The 10,921-nt window shown below is 42.5% G+C and overlaps 1 non-coding gene across 1 annotated transcript; it reads right to left on the bottom strand.

The window, feature by feature from the left end:
- Positions 1-1,074: 1,074 nt before the first annotated feature.
- On the bottom strand, positions 1,075-1,149 carry Trnas-uga. Its single transcript has one exon. It is a non-coding gene; the product is annotated as a tRNA-Ser (tRNA).
- Positions 1,150-10,921: the final 9,772 nt, after the last annotated feature.

The following is a 10,921-nucleotide window of genomic DNA, read 5'->3' as shown; positions in this document are numbered from 1 at the left end:
ATTCATCGGCATGCACGTCCACCGTCATACTTCACAGTTGCTTAGAGATTTTTCTCTTGAAGCTCAGAATTAGGTCGCCGTCGAAGCGTTATCGTTCCATCAGATTGAAATATGTTAAATTTAGCCTAGTCAGCAAATCAAAAATCATTCCACCACATGGTGTTCTCTCTATAACGCTCTTTGACAAACAGCTTTCTCTTTCTTTGATTTATTTTACTTATGATGGTCTTCAGCCTTGCAATACGGCCGTGGAAGTTACCTCTTTTGAGCACTCTCCATATCGTTTCGGTATACACTTCCTTTCCGGTGTATTTGGTAAACTCAGTCGTGAGTTTTGGAGCACTAAACTTGGGGTCCTTTTTGAGTTTTTCCGGTGATATAATACTATTCTCGCAAAGAAAACGTTCTTGGACGTCCCGTACGCAGTAGACTGTCAATCCTATCTTTCTCCCGGAATCTTCTGATGATATCTGAAAGTGTACTTCTCTTCATTTTGAACATTTCAGCAATTTTACGACAACTTTTCCCTCAAGCATGGCGAAAAATTATTAGCTGCCCCTCTTCGAATGCGATCTCTTTCCCTCCGCGGCCCATCGTTACTCCAGCTATGCACAGCACTCTGTCCCTGGCTGCACTGCACGACAACTGCGTGTGTCCGAATACATTTGTTGACACACGTTAACGGCGGTCGGAGGTTCCAGGGTCACTGGTTCTCCCCATTTCCTAAACGTAAACATTTTGCCGTGATGTTGACTCACTCGACCAGGGATTTTTACAGCCATTTTGCCTGCACACTTCCTTTGAACCGTAGGACCAGAGTGTCGCAAAGGCAGTTATTAATTAGGGTCCGAATAACGACCTGAGTCTAATTATATCCTATTGGCATTCATTGTCAATCGCTTCCCACATACGCTTCGAAATCCCGCTGTCCTTAGCCCGGGCTCGTAGAGACAAGCGAGAGGGGAAGAGGAAGGAAGGAGCGGAGCATATTTCATGTATGAAATTACAATGAAATCCAGACCATTACCTGCTCACAGGCGTTGATAAATATCAACGGTGACAGTTGAAAATGTGTGACCCGACCGGGACTCGAACCCGGGATCTCCTGCTTTCATGGCAGATGCTCTATCCGACTGAGCCATCGACGACAGATAGGATAGTGCGACTACAAGGTCTTATCTCTGCCACGTTCCTCGTGAGACCCACGTTTTCAACTTACTGTCCACACACTACATGTGTAGTGGCACTGCGCACTATGCTCATTACTCGCGGCAGTCAGTGTACCGATTCCTGTAAGAGCTCGGGCAATATGAGTGCATCCGCTCTGAAGAGGATCATTGGCTGGTAAGCCTTATCTGTATGATAATGGTAAGGGCATCTGCACTTTCGGACAAGTTCCAAAAGAACGGATACCATCTTCATACAGGGTGTTTCAAAAATGACCGGTATATTTGAAACGGCAATAAAAACTAAACGAGCAGCGATAGAAATACACCGTTTGTTGCAATATGCTTGGGACAACAGTACATTTTCAGGCGGACAAACTTTCGAAATTACAGTAGTTACAATTTTCAACAACAGATGGCGCTGCGGTCTGGGAAACTCTATAGTACGACATTTTCCACATATCCACCATGCGTAGCAATAATATGGCGTAGTCTCTGAATGAAATTACCCGAAACCTTTGACAACGTGTCTGGCGGAATGGCTTCACATGCAGATGAGATGTACTGCTTCAGCTGTTCAATTGTTTCTGGATTCTGGCGGTACACCTGGTCTTTCAAGTGTCCCCACAGAAAGAAATCACAGGGGTTCATGTCTGGCGAATAGGGAGGCCAATCCACGCCGCCTCCTGTATGTTTCGGATAGCCCAAAGCAATCACACGATCATCGAAATATTCTTTCAGGAAATTAAAGACGTCAGCCGTGCGATGTGGCCGGGCACCATCTTGCATAAACCACGAGGTGTTCGCAGTGTCGTCTAAGGCAGTTTGTACCGCCACAAATTCACGAAGAATGTCCAGATAGCGTGATACAGTAATCGTTTCGGATCTGAAAAATAGGCCAATGATTCCTTTGGAAGAAATGGCGGCCCAGACCAGTACTTTTTGAGGATGCAGGGACGATGGGACTGCAACATGGGGCTTTTTGGTTCCCCATATGCGCCAGTTCTGTTTATTGACGAAGCCGTCCAGGTAAAAATAAGCTTCGTCAGTAAACCAAATGCTGCCCACATGCATATCGCCGTCATCAATCCTGTGCACTATATCGTTAGCGAATGTCTCTCGTGCAGCAATGGTAGCAGCGCTGAGGGGTTGCCGCGTTTGAATTTTGTATGGATAGAGGTGTAAACTCTGGTGCATGAGACGATACGTGGACGTTGGCGTCATTTGGACCACAGCTGCAACACGGCGAACGGAAACCCGAGGCCGCTGTTGGATCACCTGCTGCACTAGCTGCGCGTTGCCCTCTGTGGTTACCGTACGCGGTCGCCCTACCTTTCCAGCACGTTCATCCGTACGTTCCCAGTCCGTTGAAATTTTTCAAACAGATCATTTATTGTATCGCTTTTCGGTCCTTTGGTTACATTAAACCTCCGTTGAAAACTTCGTCTTGTTGCAACAACACTGTGTTCTAGGCGGTGGAATTCCAACCCCAGAAAAACCCTCTGTTCTAAGGAATAAACCATGTTGTCTACAGCACACTTTCACGTTGTGAACAGCACACGCTTACAGCAGAAAGACGACGTACAGAATGGCGCACCCACAGACTGCGTTGTCTTCTATATCTTTCACATCACTTGCAGCGCCATCTGTTGTTGAAAATTGCAACTACTGTAATTTCGAAAGTTTGTCCGCCTGAAAATGTACTGTTGTCCCAAGCATATTGCAACAAACGGTGTATTTCTATCGCTGCTCGTTTAGTTTTTATTGCCGTTTCAAATATACCGGTCATTTTTGAAACACCCTGTATATCTCATCTAAGCGTAGTTTGTCTGTTACGAGCTGTATTCTGCTGGAAGAAAGAGTTACTGAAGAATAGTTAGTGCGCGTGCTCATCGTGATTGCCGAGTTTCAATACATCTCGTAAATGCGTAAATGGCGCCGACAGTTGGGCTGTATTTGCGGACTCGATACGGTGGGATCGCTAAGGAGGCCAATAACGCCGTGTCCTAGGAGGGCGAACAGACTGTACTTTGACTGCGAAATCGGGGACCAGGACAAACCCTAGGCTCCTTGCGCATGTTTCATATCTTGTGTCTGCAATCTGCATTAGTGGCTGAACCGCAAAAGATCGCCCGTGGGCTTTGCTATACCAACAACCTGGCGAAAGCGATCAAACTGTGTGAGTGACTGTTACTTTTGTGTGACAACTCCCTCAGCACACAGTGTTTCTTCCGTGACGTAGGAGCCAACGTAGCGTTGGCCACGCAACCAGTCGCACACGGCACGGAGACAGACAGCCTGCTCCTGCCCCGCCACTGACTGTCGTTGTAGTCTGTAGGAATCCTAGGCAAACGATCAAACGACTCGTATTAATGAGTTTTATTACAGCTAATTAAATACAACACCTAAATTTGGCAATTACACAGATGAGTAGCAAGCAAAGGACGACATACGAAACAATCAGTCTTTGCAGTGACTGCTGATCTCTAAGTGACAAAAGCCTTTCCTGAACTGCTGTCCAAGTGGCTAACGTTGACGCTGCTACCCGAGACGCTCACCTCGAAGCTGCTCTCGAACTGGGCCGTCACCAGTCAGTCGGTCGGGTCGCGGCGCTCGCGTCCTCTCCACCCGCACACAGGGGCCGCTGCTGTCCTGGAGGGAGGGCAACACTCAACTTTCACGCGGAATTTGCAGTCTCCCCTCCACAACGGCCACACGCCGGTCACGTGATTCCAGCTCCACGACTGCCAGCGCTCCTGGTTTTACTTGAGTGTACCAAGTTGCCTTTCCCGCCAGAAAACAAACACTTTCGCCTGCTTTGTGTCCGTAAGCAAAACCAGCAAAGTGCACTACAGCCAGATTGCACAGATTCTTTTCAGGTTTTTACCACGAGTTGTTTAAAAACGTACAGCCCAAAAAGAGTGTAGAAGATTAAGTGACTTAACAAAAGTTTGCACCCTTTTTCCGTTTTGTTTCTCAAAATAAATATTTTTCTTATTAACTTTCGTGTGTTGCGAACATGAGCTTCTACTGTGATGTTTTTATTGATCAAAATAAAATGTCTGTGACAAAATTGCCGAAGGAGTCGGCTTTAATTTCGTGTACGGCAATTAAAAAGGCTTAAGTTCGTGAAATTTCCACTTTAACGTGCTGTAACGAGTTGGCTATTTCTTTGTACATAAACGTTTAGCAGATGCAAACAGTTCATTGTTCGTTTCATTTCTTTATTAAAGTTGCTGTCTGCTATTGTTCTTGTGAGATTTTATCCCGCATACTTCAAGCATTATGTTCATAATATATCCATGTCTTAGGCTGATATAACATTTATTGCATAGTTTGGCAATACAAGGGATATGACTTTTCAGAGTTTTACAGTCGGCTGAAGAATAAGTTTCCAACATTTTGTCCATTTGCTGCTCAAATAGGATACAACAATTATTAAACTGTCAATATTTTCCATACAGTCGTCCTCAGCAAACTGCTGAATGGTTTTAAAGCATTGTACAATAACCACATATATTTGCTGCCATTACAAACTCTGTTGCCATTATTATGAATTACCTTATGTATCTATTGCATATCAAAAATATGTGTGTTATTAGTTTCGAAAACTTGTTCTTTTGAATAACATTGCACAGAAGTACGTTTCTAGTACACACTTATACTTATCTAAAGAAACGAAAAATATTGGTGGACACGACGTGAAATTCAAATAGCGAAATACGGAAATGCGCTTTAATAACTAATTTCTTCTGGACGGATTACATTTAACAAAGCAACTAGCCCAAAATAATGTGGACTTTGAAGCACGAATTCTTGGCACTGTCCTCCAACAATACATTTTCGATGTTTAGTAAACGCCTATACAAGTTAGTACAATCACCTGCACTAACAGTTCGACGACGTTACCCTTGACGCTGCATCACACACACTCAGACAGGAACACCTGCGATGGTGTACTGAACATAGTACACTCAAGTAAAACCAGAAGCGCTAGCAGTACGCCCCGCCTCGTGGAGGTGGAATCACGTGACCGGCATTTGGCCGTTGTGGAGGGGAGACTGCAAACTCCGTTTGAGTCTTGCTGGAGGGAGGTCCGGTCAGCGCGCTGCTTCTCGCAGACCCCTCTCTGCTCTGCCGCCCCCGACCGGCGCTTCACTTTACGCCGTAACAGCCATAGTGGCAGGGGCGGCAGTGGCGCTGGTGCTGCACCGTCACCTTCAAAACCCAGTTCTACGAAACATCCTCATTGTGTGTGCTACGATGAGTGCACGTAGATTCAAAAAAATGCGTGTCCTGCTGAGAGGTCCGGCATTGGCGAAAGGTAATGCTGCACTGTTGGTGTCAAGACTACAACAGTGGAATTGACTGCGTTCCGTAACCGCCCTATGTCATTCCTTTCATTGTTCTAAAGTGTGAAGAACTTGGTATTTTGCAGTGATGTACACGGAGTAATGGCAGCTGTGGTCATTCACTATAAAAATGATCAGTGGATATTGTTCACCGATTCCTTCACTCTTAAGTGAAGCTACTGCGTAATGGCAACGTGTTACCATAGATTCCGATTAGGTACGCATCTTACATGAAAGAAACGTATGATAACATGGAACAATTGTTATTGCGATTGAACGGTGGAAAGAATGCGAGTCTATTAAATGGTTTAGTAGAAGGAAGCTTCCGATGCAGAGATTATGCTATTCTCATGTCAGCAGGATGTAAAGACTCTCCTAGGCATCATAGCCTCGATGTGAAGCCATTTTTAAATTTTCATTAATTCAGCATATTTCTTAGTTCGAGAAAATCCACTGTGAAGTGTGAAGTTACCGGATAATTCGATTATTACCGTTATTATTACTATCATTTTCTTCATACCGCTTCTGGAACACACGTGCTTGAAGATCATTTAATGCCTTTTGGTCATTATAGAAGTAGTTGCCCAAGAACAGGTTATTTCCCTGTATATGGAATTCTTTTCATGTTAATATCAAACATCAGCAATTACTCGTAGATTACATTAAAACCAAAGTAATTGATGGAGACGTTATTTGATAACAAAAACGCGCTGCCTTTCTTCATTTACTTGCACCTAGAAATGACTGTCGAATACTGCCAAACCAAAAGCCAAGGGATCTTACTGCCTTGCGATATACGTCGCTGTCAGTTCTTCCATATGATTTTGTCGACGTGACCTGTTTCAAGTTGTGTATGACAGATAACGTTTTAGAAAATCAATTGTTTTCCTTTGCAATAAACACAAAGATTTTCATTCTAACGAGGAGACCTTCTAGGAGGTGCATCGAGTTATGAACCCCACTTCGCCTGCTTATAGTGTGGGTAGGAACCTATCACACCCCACAATTGTAGGTGCCAATGCGGCCTTATTTTTGAAATATTGCCTGTTAAAGTTTGGGCAGCTCTTTATATACAGAAAAGTTTCACTATTGTGGCAAGTGAGCGAGTTTGCCAGCACGGTAGGGTAGCTCAGCGTGTTCGGTCAGAGAGCTGGTTAGCCTCGGTAATAAAAAAAACTGTGTGGAAGGATCAACAAACGAACTTTAATGGATGGGCGATCGACAATGGAGAAAAAAAAAAAGAAACTGGCAAGCGAGGGCGAGACTCCCGTCCCTTTTGTTTATCCAATGCTTGTTTTAATTTATAATTACTCACGAAAATTTTGCAACAAATTGATTAAAAAGAATTAAAAGCCTCTATAAATCAAAATTACAAATTGAATGTCACATTTTGTTTCAATCTTTTGCGTTTTTTTTATTTAAACAGGAAATTAACCGTAATCAAAACGTTGGCATACATAAATTTGCCTATTTACCTAAAAATTGAGAGTTTGTTAAAAATTTTCTTCGAAAATAGTCATAAACCCGTCATACAAATGTTGGGACAGGGTCTTAGAAACTTTTATACCTGGCAGATCGTTGACGCGTCGTCGCGCCTAATCCTGTTTATGGTATGTGACCGTGAGCGTTCCCCTATTTGTACCTGCCGTTCCACGAATAAAAGGGACTCTACTCTCTGTGTACGTCAGTAGCAACGGTTATAACTGCCGAATGAACGTTACTCGTCAGTTGAAATCTTGGCTTTGAAGTGTGCAGACGTTTATCCTTTAATATGGAGCAAAGTGCAAGTTGTTCACGAGTTGTCAGTGAGTGCAATTTTGACAATATTGAACATTTGGTGGAAGACCAAGGAGGTCTTTTGTGGGCTCCACCTAACAATGAAGAACGGCAGGAGTTAACAGACGCAATACATTGTTTACGGCAGTTACTTATCAAATACAACTTTATACTGTAATCAGTGAGCTCCAACATCAGCGAACGATCTTCATTAATTGACAGAGAAATGTTCAAAGGATTTCTAGACATGTACGGGACTATGACATTCACGGACCAAGAAGTGTTATTTTCTGACAATGAAGATGCACGGAAAAAACGAAAAATAGAAATGACACCTATTTCTTCGTATTCTAATGAAGAGGATGATGGAAATGAGCAGACCAGAATCCCATATGCAGTGGAAGACAAGGCCGTGGAGACGGCAGAACTTCGTCCAACGTGGTCATTGAAAACGTTACAATAGCATTCAACGAGATTACTGAAAAGCAAAACCCAGTTGTCAAAGTGGAGATTCCAAATCGCAGTAGGAGGGACGCGAAATGATAAACTGGAAGTAATCAATTCGTATGTTTACGACCGGTTTATCGAGGCGCTCCAACAGTAGGCAATCGTTGCTGCTTTTTAATTTCTGGATGGAAATTTTGACTTCGAAGCGTCGGAATCTTGGGTTCGTCGCTTCAAATCGATGCATCGGATATCTCAACGGCATGTAACAAAATATGTCAGCGAGAAAGACAAGAGAACTTTGGACGAGCTTCTGGAAATCGCTACGAAATATCAGTAGCAAACAAGCAATATAATCACGAGATTCAACCCTGATTATATCATAAATACAGCTCAAACAGGATGTGAATATAAAATAAGCAGCAGGCGCACTTTGTCACACAAAGGTGAAAAAGTCACCGAAATTGCTGTGGGACAAATAACTAAATTGACGCACTCATATACTGCGCAATATGCGATCACATTGTCTGGAAAACTGCTGCCTGAAGTATTTGTTTGCCTGCAAGAAGTGACGAACATTCGACCCCCGAGTCCGAAAAGACGTCGACGGATATATGGAGAAATACCAGAACGTTCACATCACATAGACAAAGTCCAGGAAACTGCATAAACCAGCGTACGAAGAGTTTTTGGATGAAGTAATTCAACCATACGTGGAAAATAATCAATTCCTCTACATCGTTGACTCGTGGGGTGGGCAAACCTCGACGGACTTGCGTCAAATGAAATTTAACAATGAAGATGGCCTACCAACTTGTACTCTATCAGTGATACCACCGCGATGTACACCGTTTTGTCTATCAAGAGATGCATATTTTTATCGCCAAGTAAAGAATTACAATCGCCACTTCCAAAACGTCTTGATGCAATAATTTACCAACAGCCGTAAGATTTGTAGAAGTTGATTTTATTTTATGAACTTGTACGTGCTACCAGTTTCGGCATTACATTGATGCCATCTTCAGGCCCCACTCGTCATAGTCGTAAAATCGCTATACACGCAACAGCTCTTGGTGGCCAGGCAACACAGACTGAGGCGGTTTGCAAGATGGCATCAATGTAAGCACATAGAAGTTCATAACATAAAATAAACTTCTACATATCATGCCGCTGTTGGTAAATTATTGCATCAAGAAGTTCATGCTAGCCGTTGTCCCACGATCCATAATGGATCAACGAAGACTTCCAAAACGCTCCGTACCTATTGCAACACAACATAGAAATTACATCCAGGGAGCGTATGGTAAAAATCCATTCGCTGGTACATGACCAACTGCAGGCTCCGATATATAAAAATATGATAAGGCACATGAATAATACATTATTTTCAATTTTCGGATGGCTTGCTTGGATTTTCAGATATACTACAAGCTCATCGTTAATATTGTTACAGATAAGCCTGGCGTGCCGCGAACCTAGATCCATAGCAAAAAGATGAATTCCGTAACGTCAATGCAGTGGTGTTTCCTGCGGACTTGAGAAAATACAGACGCGATTGCGACTAAAATAAATGTGCATTCGGACAATGTTCGTGGTGTCGAAAGTACAAATCGTTTGATTGTTTTTGTAACAAGTATCATCCGTCGGAATGTACTCGTCAAAATATAGGAAATATCGATTAACTTTTCATTAAATGAAACATACTTTTAATCCCTCATTCGTTGGTATTTTTTTATTATACCCTACCTGAACAGAACAAAATTAAAAATACAAGTAAAAAATTGAACAATAATAAAATATTTCAAGAAAATACATTACGGTTAATTTCCTGTTAAAATAAAAAACACCGCAAAAGAGTGAAACAAAATGTGAAATTTAATTTGTAAATTTGATTTATAGAGGCTTGTAATTCTTTTTAATCAATTCCTTCCGGAATTTTCACGATTAATTATAAATTAAGTCATTTGAAAAAAAGGAAACAACAGTAATATAGACAGGTGTCGAACCAGGGTTGCCTGGACGGGAGTCCCGCTCGCTTGCCACTTTTTTTTACTCGAACCGAATAAAGAAATTAAAATTTTACATTCAGGTGAGTTTTTAAGTCACGACCCTCCATGCAACAGTTTTTTTTTATTTAATACCACGACACAAACATTTTAATAAAGTGAAAAAAGAGAAATAATATTGGCACCAGGGATTTTTTTTTTATGAACGAGCCAACCATGAAATGCAATAATTTATCAATCTATCACGCTGCCGATTCCGATTCTTTTTTTTTTTTTTTTTTTTTTTTGACACAGGAAACACACCGAAATATACACTCAAATGGCAGTGTATTCCTTCAAAAAACGAAAATATTCTCGTTTTTTCCAAAACACTTATTGAAGGCAATCAATTAAAATAAAACAAAAGAAGTCATTTTGACAAAAACAAAAGGGTGAAATCAGAAAAAAACGTATAAGAAGGAATGGGGTGTCAATTTTAACGTGTTCAGGCATTCTTTCTTCCGTCACTTCTACATCGTGGAACATCTAAATCCATAGAAGTGTCCACAAAAATAAATAAAAAAGGGGGCATGGCAACTCATCCGACGCCTTGTCGATGAAAAACAAGATACAACATATTAGAAAAAAATTCACGCAGACGGGGCATCCTGAGCCACGTCCAATGTGCGGTGGCCATATATTGGGAAAAGGCACACGGATCTGCGTCATATCCACTCACCATCACGTAGTGGACATAATGGCCAACAAGCCACATGACGGTATTGTTCTTCGATCGAGGAAAGAAGGTGGAATCGGGACGCACGAGAATCTCCCCCGATATAGCCCCTCCGACGTCCTGAGGAGAAAAGCCAGTTGTCGGGGAAGCGATCTCCAGTGGTCATGGCCGCAGGAAATCAACCGATGAGATAATGTATCAGTTTCATGGCAACGATTGCAGCGATCCGTTATACTGAGGCCAATGCGAAAAAGTCGCACGTTGGTAGGTACAATACCATGAACAACTTGGTACCACGAGGACGCCACTTCCATCGGGAAAATCGGGAGGCTGATGTTAGACCAAATAATCTTCCAGTTCGTTTCTGGCGACAGGGCTTCCACAGGGGGAAGACTATAAGGAACTGGCCAGCGGCTTAACAGCATTTTTAGGGGGAGATTCTCTTGGGAAAGGATATTTACT

Source organism: Schistocerca piceifrons, chromosome 9 (assembly GCF_021461385.2).
Source record: "Schistocerca piceifrons isolate TAMUIC-IGC-003096 chromosome 9, iqSchPice1.1, whole genome shotgun sequence".
Lineage (NCBI taxonomy): Eukaryota > Metazoa > Arthropoda > Insecta > Orthoptera > Acrididae > Schistocerca > Schistocerca piceifrons.
This window is presented reverse-complemented; position numbering and strand designations above follow the sequence as displayed.